Raw genomic sequence first — 15,475 nt, forward strand, 5'->3', positions numbered from 1 at the left:
TCTAAGTGACTTGCCTGAGGTCACACAGCCCGGAAGTGACAGAGCCTGAATTCAAACTCAACTCTGTCTGCCTTCTAAGCTAATACTGTTTCTCCTGTGCTGAGCTGCCCCACTGAGGTGTATCTGAAAGGAATCAGACTGACCCACTGCTACATGAACATGCCCATTGCCTTGATGTTAAACCTACGATCCAGGTCTTAAGTAACATCCTAGTAGGTAGATATGTGGTTACAACCCACAGCCAGACGACATTTCCAGACGACATCAATTTCCTGAGAAAGGCTATTTATGGAATCAGTGGCAAAGCTGTGAGGGAATCAGGGATCAGCACCCACACTTCTCCAGGTGAGAACACTGAGCCCACAGAAGAGAGTTGCTTCTCCCATCCACACAAAGGTGGGGTTGAAACTAGGTCTTTTTATCAGATCACCTTTCTACTCCACTGTCACTGCTTCCCTGCACTTCTGCCCTCCCTGGAAATTTTAATTGAGTGTGTGTGTGTGTGTGTGTGTGTGTGTGTGTGTGTGTGAGAGAGAGAGAGAGAGAGAGAGAGAGAGAGAGAGAGAGAGAGAGAGAGACAGTGGTAGGAGAGTGCTGGTGGAGAGGAGATCAAGTTGAAGAAGAAAAGCAGAAAGACTAGTATCATTTTTTAAACCAGATAAAGCCTTTTAAATGCAGGGAAGAAAGGCAACATCCTCATGATGGCTTCCCATCCCGGATTGGAGCAGACGCGGACCTTTGAGCACTTTTCTGATACTTTTCTGCCACTGCTTTGCAAACCCTAGAATTGAGAAAAACAGTTAATGAATGCCCTAGTGCTTTGGAGGTAGCAAAGACAAAGCAATTGTGTCACTATGAGCTGGAGCTGGGGCCGCCACTTCATGTCCTTTCCCATGGGAAATGGGAGTGTCACCAGCTTTGAGGAGTTTCTGTGATCCTGTGTGTCTGTCTCTCTGCCCCTCTCCTCTAAATGCATTCAGAATCTAATGATTCTTCTCCTGGCATGAATTGAAGAGATCCCTCTACACACCCCCACTCCAATCAGCAAGGATTTGTCAGTGTGAACCCTGCAAAAGGTAGGCAGTAAGAGCATATGGAAAAGAAAGCATCCAGGATGCTCCAGATTCTAACCCTCCAATATAATAAATAACGTGTGAGATGGGGCTGGGGGTGGGCAGGGGAAAGATGCATCATTCACTTTCATTGAGGTCACACTGCCCTTCTCTGCTCTTTTCAGAGAAAAGCTTTTTTTTTTTTTTTTTTAATGCATGCACGCCACATTCACACGTGCATGCTCCCTGCAAGAAGCCAGCAAAACCTTTTGGTCATCTCTAGGCCACTCGGCTTCTTCAAAGTTGAATAAGATTAAAAAATCCCAACATCTCCAATATCCCTCAGCAGTGGTTTATGTACCTGCATAGGCAGATGAACAAGAGACTGGGGGATGTATTTGAAAACATGTATGTATATGATGGATAGGAGAGAGAGAGAGAGAGAGAGAGAGAGAGAGAGAGAGAGAGAGAGAGAGAGGGGACAGAGCAAGAATATGATACAGATTAATGTCTCTCCGTATTTTGAGAGTCTTTTTGTTTTAGGCCATAGTGGTGGTACATTGGAAGGGTTCTGGAATTTCAGAACACAAAGTAGCAGTTTTAAATAATGAGAGAAGATTCCACATGGAACGCTCATCTGGCTGTGGCAGCCTGTGACTGAATGAGAGAAAAGTGCCCTAGAAGCTATTCATTACGAATTCACTGGAAGCTCTCAAACGAGGCTGGCAGAAGCTGAAATTGAAGTGGTCTCTGACCTAATTTTCTTCTGCATGAAACATCTGCATCAAGGCTCTCTTTGATGTATTCCACTTGGCTCTGTCTACGGGATTGTATCACATGGCCTCCGTGTTGCCTCCTTATTGAAAGACATTTCCAGCCTGTGCAAGGTAATGCGATGTTACTGTTACCCAAGCTAATCACTCAATGTGCTCCTAAAATAGAAACAATAGCAGTTCAGAGACAATGTTGTCTGCTGGCTGTTCTGCAGCCTGGGCTCCTGGTTTTCCAACTTAAGATCTGTGGCATTCGCCTGATGTAATTCCAAAACAAAGGAGAGGGAGAAGACTAGCAAAGTCATACGAGATAATGTTGAAGGACCAGCAGCTTTATGTGTGAGAAGCTCCATCTTATTTGGTCCTTCAAACCATGGACTAGGATTTGGGTGCCATTTAAAGCCACACAAAGCAGTACTTAAAGACATCTGCCTTGAGAAAGGAAGGATCTCTTGATGTGGGTGTTGCATTTATTCTAAATTCAGATTGACACCCTCAACTCAGGGAGAGAGACAAAGAGAGAGAGATGGATGGATGTGTACTGAATGTTGAGTGTTTTGTGATTCTTTAGTGATCCATGAACTATCTTTAAAAATTGCTTCCCCTCTGAAGTTCTCCCAACCTAGGTAGAATGCAGGAGTGAATTTTAAAAAGCAATAATGATAATAATCTTTTTTTTCCCCACAACTGTAATGAGCATCTTCTTTATCCTGGCAGAATAGCTCTTGCCTTTCTCCATAAAGGTTTGCTGCACAGACTTCGTTAATGGTGTGCCGCTGTTCCCCACCATCCCGGCATTATGTGAATAACGGTGATGTCTTTGTGTCCCACCCCCTGAAGAAGAAACCTTTGAAATTCTAAATGACTGTGCTGCAGGTTTTAATGTCTGCTTCTAAGAAAGAGTTGAGAAATGCTCACTCACCGAGCAAGATGCAGCATGCCTTTGAAAAGCCTTTCTGCCTGACTCCTCTGTCCCACGAATTTAGATGAATATACATTCTTGTAGATGTCCCCTAGTTCTCTTTATGCCGGAAAGAATTACAGATGTGATCAACAGTCTCCTTTTGCCGGAATGTTATTACCCCCTTCTTCCAGTGCTTCTGAATCAAACAAAGCAATACAATTAGAAGAATTTGGGAGCCAGTAGAATCTGAGGCCAGATAGTGATGTGGTTCTCTGCTGGGGAGGGCACCGTGGGAAAGAGTCAGACATGTGGGTGCCCAGTGTCCTGCGGTTAAGGAAATCTCTGCGGAGACCCCATTTGGGTTGGGGCCACAAGGCAGGCATCTTTAGTGATCTTTCAGAATTAAAGCAGATCTCCTTCTCTGCCAGGAAGCCTTCCCTCGTTGCCCTTGCTGAACTGAGGCCTTACAAGTGTGCAACTTGGCCAGAGCAACTGAGTTCTCCTCTGTCAAAGCACTCAGAACTCTATATTGTCTGTCTTCTCTCCCCCAGGCTGTGACGTCTTGAGGGTAGGCACCGTGTCTTGTCTTTGTAGGCACAATGTCCTCCGCAAGTAGGTTCACTGCAATGGGCCTGAGGTTTTTCTGGTTTTAGCAGAAAGTCTGGTGTCCTGGGAATCCCCGCATTCCTGGGAAGACTTCTAGGTGCACAGTATGCGCTCACTAAGTGTGTTAAAAGCATTAAGAAGAACAATATTATATCACCTTTGTTTTGCAAATAGTAAACTCTAGGGTTAGTACTGATCACCTACAGTAATGGTTAGTATTCATTACCCATAGTATCTCTCTGCCAGAAGGTGAAAATGTCAACACAGCCTAACACTCCCAGTTGTCATGCTTATGCCCACCTAACAATCAGCAGGACTTCCAAATCCTACAGTCGTAGAGTCAGAGTTCTGGGCTGTGAAGAGAACCTGATGCCGTGTGGTGCAAAATGTTATCCTGTGCATTGTTTCCTCAAGGGCATTAACAAATAGAGGCCATCTCTTATAGAGGCACAAGTTGTCATGAGGTGTGGAGAGAGAAAGAAGTGTGGAGAGATATGGAGAGAGAAAAAGTTTGAGAGGAAAAGAGGAAAGAGGAGGGAGAGATAAAGCTCCAAATCCCTGGTGCTCCGCTTTCATGGAGATTCAAGGACTATCCTGACCTGCATATCCCTGTGTGATCTGATCCAGCCTCCCTTTCTAATTTCATCCCCAATCACTGCTTCCTCATTTACCCAATTCCAGCCAAAGAAGCCTCCCTGCTCCTCCTCAAACACATGCATGCTACCTTTTGGACCTTGTACTAAGTACTTCCCTGTTTGGAATGTTCTTTCTCCAGATCTCCATGGGGCCTGCTTCATCTCCATTCAGGCCCTTGTTCGGGGGCCTTACCTTACCACCCAGTGTAAATGAACACCTCTCTGTCCATCTCTGCTCATCCTCTGACCCTGCTTTAATGGTCTTCACGGCCCTTACCACCTCCAGACACATGATATATTTGTTTATCGTCTATCTAGAGCAGTACTGTCTGAAAGAACTCTGTGTAATAATGGCAACATTCTACATCTGTACCTTCCAATGTGTTAGCCACTCGTCACAGGTAGCAACTGAAGGGCTTGAAATTCAAGGGGGGTGGGGGGGGAGGGGAAAGTGGGTGATGGGCATTGAGGAGGGCACCTTTTGGGATGAGCACTGGGTGTTGTATGGAAACCAATTTGACAATAAATTTCATATTTAAAAAAAAAGAAATTCAGGTATATGAGTACTTGAAATTTGCTAGTGAAATTGATGAACTAAATTTATAATTTTTTAAACTCGTATTTAATTTAAATTCAAATAGCCACTTGTGGTTAGTGGCTACCAGTGGGATTCCAGAAAAGTCCTTGTGAACATGGATTATTTTCTGTCTTGTTTCTTGTCATATTTACCAGTTCCCAGAGCAATAGGAGATACATAGGAGGCCCTCAATAAAATTTTTTCAAAATAAATTAAAAATCTGGGCATGAAACAGGCATCTCTGGTCAGGAAACAACCTAAAAAGCCAGGCCGGTTCTAAATTTGAATTATCCCAATTCATGGTTCAAAGTGATAACATGCCTGAGAAGACCCTTCAGATGCAGAAGTTATCAAAGAGACTTTCTCTGGCCAAAATATGTCACCCCCCACCCAAACCTCAGTTTCCTTATCTGTTAAGTTGTGAGTATTTGCTTCTTGGTATTTAAGAGATCTTCCACTGAATAGGTGCTCAATACACTGAGTTCTCCAGTGATATGAAAAGCCTATGTGGAAGCATATGGCTGTATGTAGAAAAGCACTTTGAAGAATACTAATTTGTGATGCTCTTGCCAGTGATTACTATTTTGGAGGAGGGGGATGATTTATTTTCATTACAAAATGAGTCTTTGCCTAACAAAAGAATCTACAACAGAATTTTCTAACTCCTTGATGCTTTGTAAGTAAGAACACATACTTGAAAAACCCAGAGGCCGTGCAATTTATTGTATGAAGCAAGGTTCACCTGTATGTTCAAGAATGCTTTAGGATGTGCCTTTAGTCACTTTCTCATAGAAAAGTAACTTCTTTTTCTAGAACTTTGCTTTAATTTCGTGGCAATCTTGGAAGGGTCTGGCACTCATTCCTTCTCTTGGTTCAACGAGTATTTGTTAAATTCCAAATGTGCCAACCACTCTTCTTGACACTGGGAATATACTTTCACAAAATGAAAAATTGAATAAGATAATACATATGAAGCTCTGAAATAGTACCTGACACACACTAAACAATCAGTAGTGGTGGTGGTTGTTGGTAGTAGCAGTAGGAATAGTTGCTGTTGGATGGAATTTGGAGTCCAGTGGGGGAAGGAGACAAGAAACGACAGAACATGTATATGGCCAGAACTGTGTCCAATGCAAAGCGCTATGTCAAACATAAAACAGGGTATAGAGCCTGTAACCTCAAGGATAGTACCTGAGGCTTCACCCCAGAGTGGCCCAGTTGTCTAGCCATTAGGTAGTAGGATTCCTGATCTCAATTACAGCGGTAATATGATCCTGTTTGTGGAGTACCGTTGAGTCGGCCTCACGTGGTTTATGAAAAGTGTGGTCAGACCACTTAAAAAGACAGAGAGCTATGATTTCATCTTCTTGATTGAACTTTTTTTTTTTCCTGTTGGCCAATTAGTGTTGTTTAGTAAATGTTTGTAGACGTGGCCAAAAACACTCCAACGGAGGAAATGATAAAGAGTTTCTGGAGTTGGGGCTACTTCCCATTAGGCAGTCATTGAAGGCTGCTCCTAGGAGGGGACTGTCTATGAATGACAAGGAGGAACCAGATCCAAAGATCTAGGGACACAGAGTGAATTCTAGTTAGTAGACATTGATTGAAAACTGCTTGAAGCAGATATAATCCTGGGGCAATGGAAAGACAAGAAGGAGGGCAAAACAAGTGTCTCCCTTCAAGGACTTTACAGTTTGTAGGGGAGTTGAAATGTAGCCATGAAAGCTAAGAATGCTAAAGGCCGTTGGAGAAAATCTAAAAGAACTGAGTTGGAATGAAGAAAACATCTCACTTCATCTCACTCGGCTGCCTCCTCTTTTTCATCTTGCTCCCCCTACTCCCTTCCCCCTCCAACACCACCAGCATTCATCCGAGCTTCCCAGAGGACAATAGAGAAGCAGCCCTTGATGGAGCTGGGGGGATTCTCCTGTCTGCCTCCCAGCCCGCATTTGCCTCGCTTTGACTTTGCTCGATGGAAAATAAATCACAGCCACTCCATTCCCAGTCACTGTCCCCAGGGAGCTGAGCCCTTACCTCCTCCCTGGAGCCTGCCTGCAACATGGGGTTGTCAGGTACAAAGAGAAAACCTTCAGAGACCCACACCCCATTTGGAGAGTGAGGAGGGTCAATGGGAATAATTGCTAGCCGTTGAATGTGAGCGGCTGTAGAGGGATTGGAAGGAAAAGGTTTCAGGAAGGAAAGAAAGAAAAGGAGGGAAAAAAGCCCTGGGCCCCTCCGCTCCCCCCACCAACCTTCATAGTCTGTGCACAGAGAACTGCATGGTGGTCTGGGTCCTTGTAGAACATTTGTGTGCCGGACAATAGCACAGCCTGGCTTCAGATCATCAGCTGCTGTTTTCTGGTTAGCTCTCCCTTTATGTGACTGCACAATGCAAGCCTTCAGTCACAGTGACTCTTGAGGAATACATCTGGTTTTTTCTTTCAGGCGCTCTGAAAAGGTCAGCCTGTTCGTTTCTTAGACGCGAGACACCACATATTTTTTTTCTCCCCCTGAACTGGAAAGACAGACCTACACCTTTTCTTGCCTCCTGGTACATAATTAGACATGGTGCGGCTCTAGAAGCCAGCCAGCCAGCCCATCCTCTGCACTCTTTCAGAGACACACGCCCCGGCTTCTGTGCTGCCAAACTCCTGTTCTGCTCGTAGTTCTGAATGGTCCTCCTTCCCGAGCCCCACACCCTGGGGTTCTGTGCTTGCTGTTTTGTTAATTATGACAATGATCCTCCCCCCACCTGCATTTCACTCCCCCGATATCGTCTATGACCGATGCTGTCTCCGGCAGAGGGAAGGTTTGAGGATTTGGGGGAGAAAAAAAAACAACAACATTTTAATCATTTTCACTCCAGTGATGGTAAAGATTCTTCCTGCGCATTGTAACATAATAATAAATGTGCCCATGAGGAAAGAATGATCAGCAGCTGGTGTCTGACAAATTATCTCATTCCAGACAGGCAAACAGTCCACAGTGGGGAGAGACTGGAGCCTGAAGAGGCAATTTGGCACACGATTGGGGTTTCACCTCTCAGATGATGGAGGTCCAAATGGCCCACTGCGCCTGGGCTTGGGTGGAGGTTTTCTCTGGTGCTCCTCTTCTCCCATCACCTTTGAGAGCTCCTGACAGCCATGGAAAAGGGATTACTTTCTCAGCTCAGCCAGCCCATCGCTCGCTCCTCTAGGGCATTCATATCCCGACCACAAGAAGCAATTACAGTCCACCCCCGCCAATGAGCCACATTCTTCCGTGCAGCGTAGATGCTATTTCCTGCTGTCATGATGCCCTGGCCCCACCACACACTCCTACCCTGTGTTCAAAACCCACCTAAGCTCCTTCTCTTACTCTGCTGAAGAGTATTAGTCACTCTTCCTTCTGGAAGCACCTTCTCCTAGTAACTTTATCACACCATGGTGTGGTTGTCTTCTCCACATTTTTCACAGCAGCCACCATGTGTTTTTAATGAACTCTGAGTGTAGGGTACTGTTCTGAGTGCTTTTCTTCTATAGCTTATTTAATCCTCATGACCCTGAGAGGAAGGAATTCTCCCCTTTTTACAAAACTGAAGATTTATTTACCTTGCATCCTTGGCCCCAGCATGATCCCTGCAGCGGGTGGTGGAGCTGGAAAAGCCCAGCCTCACCTCTGCTCCTGTCTCCAAGGGGCCATGTGGGCTTGTTGGCCTCTCAGGGCCCATTTTCACATAACGTGTTATGACCTCTACTGCCTTGGTGGGTTGTTATGAGATTCCAAAGGAATATGCTTTGCCTATGTTGTTCTTATTATAGATCCTGAATGTGAGTTTATTTCTGGCCATTTTTTTTAATGCCAGTTTCCTTCCAGAGTGGACAATCCCTGAGGGCCAGGACACTGCCTGACTTGTTCACGCCCATATTCTCAGTAACTAGAACAGTACTTGTCACCTGTTAGGAGCACCTTTTTAAATAAATGCATGAGGAATGAATTGAGCAGTACCATGATATAACTTGATCTGTGTCTAACCTGGGTCATGATGGCAGCCAACATCCTGTGCAATGAGGCTCCGGGACAAGACAGAGCCCACTGAGAACTGGGAAATTTTAGGCAATTATTCCTTGGATTGCTAACTTGGATGGAACAGCCCAAAGTCCTCTTGAGCATTGTTTCCCATGCTGAAAGTGTCACGTCTCTTCCTGGTGGTCTTACAGGACAGTCCTGTTGATTTCCTCTCAGCACCATGGGAGAAAATTGAAGTTGCTCCCGGCTATCTCTAAAATAGCCTTTGAGAACAAAGTTTAAGAAGCAGCTATTCAGCAGCTATGATTTGCACCCCTACTATGTGCTGGGAAGTTACAGACATGGAGAAAATTATGCCACAGTTCAGGTCTCACTCAGTCTCCATGTAAGGATGGTATCATTATCCCTCCCCCTATACATGAGGAAAACTAAGTCTCAGACTGATTATATAACCTACCAAAGAGCTTACCTCTTTTATTTTTTTATTTTTTTTTTTTTAAATTTTTTTTTTCAACGTTTTTATTTATTTTTGGGACAGAGAGAGACAGAGCATGAACGGGGGAGGGGCAGAGAGAGAGGGAGACACAGAATCGGAAACAGGCTCCAGGCTCCGAGCCATCAGCCCAGAGCCCGACGCGGGGCTCGAACTCACGGACCGCGAGATCGTGACCTGGCTGAAGTCGGACGCTTAACCGACTGCGCCACCCAGGCGCCCCGAGCTTACCTCTTTTAAGGAATATAACGGAAACGTGATCGACCATGATACAATTAGACACCCTGAACGTTAAGGTCAGAACGTGATATGAATTCTGTGGCAAACTATCCAATGGAAAAGTTTGGAAAGCTTGGCAATCTTGGTTGATGAGAGTAATTAAGAAACTGTATATTGGTATCTGTACCCTTGGAAAACAGAACAGAGAAGAGAAACGATAAGTTGCAGATGTGCTTAATGGTCAACACGGAACATGGGGCTGCTTGTAACCCTGAAACATGCAGCTATGATACAAGTGGTTGCAGCAAGCTTTTGGAGATGGGACTAGACTCTACCTTGAGTATTTCTTCTCTGAAACCTAGAAGTAAAAGAGACCTCTTTCTTGACTGGGGTAGCTTTAAAGAGAATCCAAAAGACTTCAGTCTCTTAGGTTGTATCTTCTACTTTGGGATTAAAATCTGGCTTTTGATTTTCATTCTGTAGCAGCCTCCTTTCAGTTTGTGTTTACACGAGACATACAAAAGACTCTTGGTCATCCATTATCTCTCGGGTTTGGAAAGAGCCACATCTCCCGTTCTTATGCAATTTAGAACCAAAGAAGACCCAAGACAAAGAAAAAAAAGTTTCTGATGTTAGATTTCTTGGTTGGTTTAAAAACCAATGTTGTATTTTTAACAGGAAACCCAAAGGGTCCCAGCTTGCTCCACATGCAGCCAGTCACTGAATAGTAGTAGCTCCAGGACACGGAAGGAACAGTTGAAATCTTCATTAAATCCCCTCTGTGGGAATAACCCACACTTTCTTGGTTATACTGATGGTTTGATATGTGCATTTCCTTTTGGAACACTGGGTTTGCAAAGATCTTATTTAAGTTGGGACTCTTTTTTTTTCCCCATGGGATTTTGAAAAACTGGGATTTAAGTGAACAGGAATGCTAATAGGACTCGAAGCATCTCCTGCTAAGACAGACCTGGTTGAAGTCACATTCCAGAAGAGGGGCAGCTTGCTTTTTTCCAGACACTCTTGGTCACTGGAACCTTGTCCAGGGTCATTCTGAGATGAGATGGAGAGCTACTGAAGTACCTGAAGGGGTTCCTTAAAATGGACCTTACCAAAGCCTGCCGAAAGATTCACTGGATGTTACAAAATACACATTCTATGCGGGACTAGCTGCAGTTTGTTATTGAGTGTAACCTGTGGTATGCAAACATTCACAATGCTTATATAATAATATACAGGTAACAATAGGTTCCTCCTAAGAACTTCCATTTTTCCTCACTAAAATAAAAAAACAACTTTAGGGAAATATGGCAAAAATAAAAACTCTTTGGCTGATCTGGTCTGGATTCCTCCCTGTGAGTTGTCCCAATTCCATTGGGCTCCATACACAACCCTCTCCAAGTAGTTGTCTCTGTTACCGTAGGTTAATGTTGGCTTATTTGCTGTAGTTCTATTCACAGTTGTTCGAAGTTCACCTGGAGTACCTAGATTTTTATCAACAACAATCTGATGATAGTTTTCTACCTCAAATACTCCCCAGTGTTGCCTAGACTGGGCATACTGATTATTATTCTGGAGAGGAATTCTCTTTCTATTTGCTTTTAATTGCAGCTCTGGAATTCTAATCCAGGGCTGTCCAATAGCCATTTGGTGAGAACTACAATGTGAACCACATATGTGATGTCAAATTTTCCAGTAGCCACATTGAAAGGAGCAAAATAAAAAGAAACAAGTGAAATTAATTTTAATTAATATATATACATACATATAAAAATATCTAGCATAGCATCTAGTCAGTTTTTAAAAATCATTAGAGATCTTTCACATTATTTTTTCTTATGTCATACTGTTTCCAAAATCTGGTGTGTATTTTACCTGAATCTAGGCTAGTCATAATACATGTGCCCAAAAGCCACATGTGGCTAGTGGCTACCATATTGGACAGCACAGCACAAATCATCTACTGTAGGGACTATGTGTTCTGATTGAGTAGGTATAGTAACAGAGATTTTCATCCTGTTCCCGCTTTGGTGGCAAATATAACTTCCTGATTCAGAACAACTTGAAAATAACCGCCTACTCCCCCACCAAGGATTTGCACCATGACAATTCCAGTGTGCTCAACTCCACAGCCTTGTCCATGCCAACCCCCTTGTGCCGTCGTTGTTCAATTATTGCATTTGTAATTACCATGCTGAACACAGTAACGCAAAAAGCATTTCCGTTCCGTAGCTTCCCCTTCATAATGTCTTATTGTTGTTGCTCTTGCCGTTGTTTTTACCTAGGTAGGATGAGGATGTGAAGATAAAAAGATTCTTTTACTTTACTCTTCCACTTGCTTGTTTTCTTTTCCTCCTCATTTCCTGTCCATTGAAGATGTTGTCAGTGTCCTGCTTCTGTGCTTTATGGAGTTTCATGCTGCCTACTCTTCCTGGAGATCTTCATGTGTGGAATGTGCAGTAGGTCACCTCAGAGCCCCATTCCAACCCCAGTCGAGCTACTTCATGCCTACAAGGACAAAGGAGAAGAGGACAGACAGGAGACTTGGCCTGAAGTCAGTGGGCATGAGGATTGACAGGAGGTAGAAAAGGGGGAAGAACAGAGTAGAAGAGAAGGAGGAGACAAAGAACTCAGAGCGAAAAAGCTGCTGAGTGTGTGGAGAGCATAGAAAATGGCTGGCAATTACAGGGGGGATGGTGTTCTAAGCTGGTGGGACAATCAAAATATACGAATTGTAAAGGTTAAGTGAAATGTTTATTTTATTCCTTTCTCCTCAGTCAGCCTGACTGAATACGATTAACAGGAACATCGCACTAGCTGCATACTAAAATTAGATGTTAGTTCGGCTTCTCACTCACCGCATTAATGCACAGACACCTCTTACACATAAATGCCTTTCTCACCAAGCTCAGGCACCTTACACATCCTGCCCAAAAGTTGTATGTTAGAAAGGAAACATGGAGATTTTGTTCACTAGCTTGCCTGTGCAAATTAGCACCTCGTGGCACTATGGAACACATACCTGTTTAGAGCCGTCGGACCTGAGGTCAGGTCCTGGCTGCACACCATCTTGGCGATGTACTTTTGGCAAATCCATCTACCTCACTTAGACACTTTCCCTGTCTACCAAAGGGACATGCACATCTTTCTTACCTACCTTACAGGGATTTGGGAGAAAATAAATAAGGTAATGAATGGGGAAGCACTGACAACGTCTAAAATCTTACACACAAGGATTAATGTAATTATATCTATGTTGGTCATATATCTAAATATTTGACAAGGTACTCCCAGTTTACAGATAGGGAGAATGAGGCCCAGACAGGTAACGTAACTCCTCTATATCTCCCAGAGACCAATGATATGAGAAAACCTAGCCCCGGCCTGTGTCGAAACCACGTTTTTTTTTTTTTCAGGAAAAAACATTTCTCACCCAACCTCCACTCCAACAGAATGCCCATTCAGCCAAGAGAGGGGAAAAAAAAGGTGTTTTTCAGGATTTTTAAAAAATCTGACTTCAAACAATAACTCTTTGAAAGGTGGACATCAAAATGATTTTTCCCCGAATTTATTTTTCTTCCCCATTACTTATGTATATTACTTTGTAACTACTTGTAAAGGCTGAGATACTGGAAATTTTTAGCTTGAGTGACTGAAACATGTGTCCTTGGGGGTTTTTTCCTTTAAAAAATTTTTTTAATGTTTTTATTTATTTTTGAGACAGAGACAGAGCATGAGCAGGGGAGGGGCAGAGAGAGCGGGAGACACAGAATCCGAAGCAGGCTCCAGGCTCTGAGCTGTCAGCACAGAGCCCGACGTGGGGCTTGAACTCATGGAGTGTGAGATCATGACCTGAGCTGAAGTCAGATGCTTAACCAACTGAGCCACCCAGGCATTTTTGTTTGTTTGTTTGTTTGTTTAATGTTTTTATTTATTTTTGAGACAGATAGAGACAGGGCATGAGCAGGGGAGGGGCAGAGTCTTTTTTTTTTTTCTATATTAAGTACACTCATAGCAAGAATATACAGATTTAAAAACATTTTTTTTTAATTTCAGTATAGTCAACATACAGTGTTATAATAGTTTCAGGTGTACAATATTGTGATCCAACAATTGTATACATTACTCAGTGCTCATCATAAGTGGGCTCTTAATCCCCATCACCTGTTTCACTCATCCCTTATTTCACCCATCCCCTCAGCCCCCAGATTTTTCACTTGCTAAATTCTCATACAAATAAATACTTTCTTAATGAATTGGTTTTTCAGTGAAATAATTCATGGAATGAAATCATTCATTTTCAGTTCTCAGTTACTACTTGAATGTATAAGGCCAGTGATCAAGTTTATGTACACACTCACTGTGTACTAATACTGTTTAAATATGTGTTCTTTGACTCCACTTGGTGACATGCAATAATAACAACACTGCTAAGCTACTGAGCTGGTTCCAACCCCAGAAATACTTCCAGCCCCGACACCTTGGGCATATTACATTCCCCGTTGAACCTTAGTTTCATCATCCATAGAGTGGAAATAATTCCGTCTGTGACACTCTTGAAATAAATAAAATAAACAACTTTTATGTAAGAGCTTTAAAAAATTTACAGTCTTATGGAAAATAAATTTTTTCCATTACAGTTCTTTCAAGCTATAGTTCTATTAGGCAAGGATATTCAATCTTGCACTGCTGTACCCCAAAGGTCAGTTTTCCATTGTGTTGATCACTGATAAGGAAGGAAAAGGCCTGTGACATTAAAGAGGGTGGGAATCTGAAAGGACGGAATAGTCACACTAAGAAATAATGGCCTATAAATCGCAGAATTAAAGGCCCTGGGGATCATCTAGTCTATCTCGTCACTTCTCAGCTAAGGAATCAGGGCAGGTGATGTGGGCGAGTAGGGCAAGGACGAAGACCAAACCAAAGCCAGAGAATATGCTGCATGTTCTCTCTCTAGATGTTTCAGTCCACTGTGCTGCCTCACTTAAGAGGATCAAATATCACATTCCCTGGGTGATGAAAGGCGACCTGTGGATGCTCCAGCCTCAGGGAGGTGACTCGGGGACTCTCAGAGATGGAAGGTTTAGAGTGGACTCTGTAATCAGACCTGCCATGTTGACTCTCCTCTCCCAAATTCCCTCCCAACTGTCAACTGTCCTCTTCACGTACCCCTGGTGATGGTATTAGGGTATACGCAGTGCCCATCTGTGCCACGCGGAGCTAATTTTCAGGCATATGTTGTTTTCCTGGGTAAGCCTCTGTCTACTTTGTGGCTGCGACCCACACTGCCAGGGTAGGGCTATGCAGTCAGTGTTTTTACAAATACAAGTAAGTCATTACCAAACAAGTTACTTCACCGGAGTTGTATTAAGAGGTTTGTTTTTTTTTTTTTAGTAGTTATTATAAATTGTTAATCCTATTAAGTATACATGCAATAATAAAAGGATCTAAACTTGTAAAAATTTGATCAACCTTCATTGAAAGCTTATCTTACACACTTTTATACACAACCGTTTCGACTTATTTCCTAATTTTATAGATCACGAACACAGATCTTGGAAAACTGAACCTTACAAAACACTTAAAATTTTTTTTTTCAACGTTTATTTATTTTTGGGACAGAGAGAGACAGAGCATGAACGGGGGAGGAGCAGAGAGAGAGGGAGACACAGAATCAGAAACAGGCTCCAGGCTCTGAGCCATCAGCCCAGAGCCCGACGCGGGGCTCAAACTCCCAGACCGCGAGATCGTGACCTGGCTGAAGTCGGACACTTAACCGACTGCGCCACCCAGGCGCCCCAAAACATTTTAAACATTAACTATTATTTGAATTTTTTATTTAAAACTTTTTAAAATTGTATTTATTTTTTATTGTTTTAAGTTTATTTATTTATTTTGAGAAAGATAGAGACAGCGTGAGTAGGGGAGGGCAGAAAGAGAGAGAGACAGAATCCCAAGGAGGTTCTGCACTGTCAGCACAGAGCCGGATGTGGAGCTCAAACTCACATAACCATGAGATCATGACCTGAGCCGAAACCAAGAGTCAGACACTTAACTGACTGACCCACCCAGGCACCCCATTTACAACATTTTTTAATGTTTATTTACTTTTGAAAGAGGGAGGGAGGGAGAGAGAGAGAGAGAGCATGAGCACACACATAAGTGGGGAGTGGGGCAAGAGAGAGTGGGACAGAGGATCCAAAATGGT

General features: G+C 43.2%; 1 long non-coding RNA gene across 1 annotated transcript; it reads right to left on the minus strand.

Annotated features, from left to right (window-relative positions):
- Positions 1 to 642: 642 nt before the first annotated feature.
- Positions 643 to 6,910, minus strand: LOC109493891. The gene is made up of 3 exons (XR_002148371.3): positions 6,800 to 6,910; positions 2,748 to 3,450; positions 643 to 781 (listed from the first exon to the last, which is right to left on the minus strand). It is a non-coding gene; the product is annotated as an uncharacterized LOC109493891 (long non-coding RNA).
- Between the last annotated feature and the right edge of the window lie 8,565 nt (positions 6,911 to 15,475).

Source organism: Felis catus, chromosome D4 (genome assembly GCF_018350175.1).
Source record: "Felis catus isolate Fca126 chromosome D4, F.catus_Fca126_mat1.0, whole genome shotgun sequence".
Taxonomy (NCBI): Eukaryota; Metazoa; Chordata; class Mammalia; order Carnivora; family Felidae; genus Felis; species Felis catus.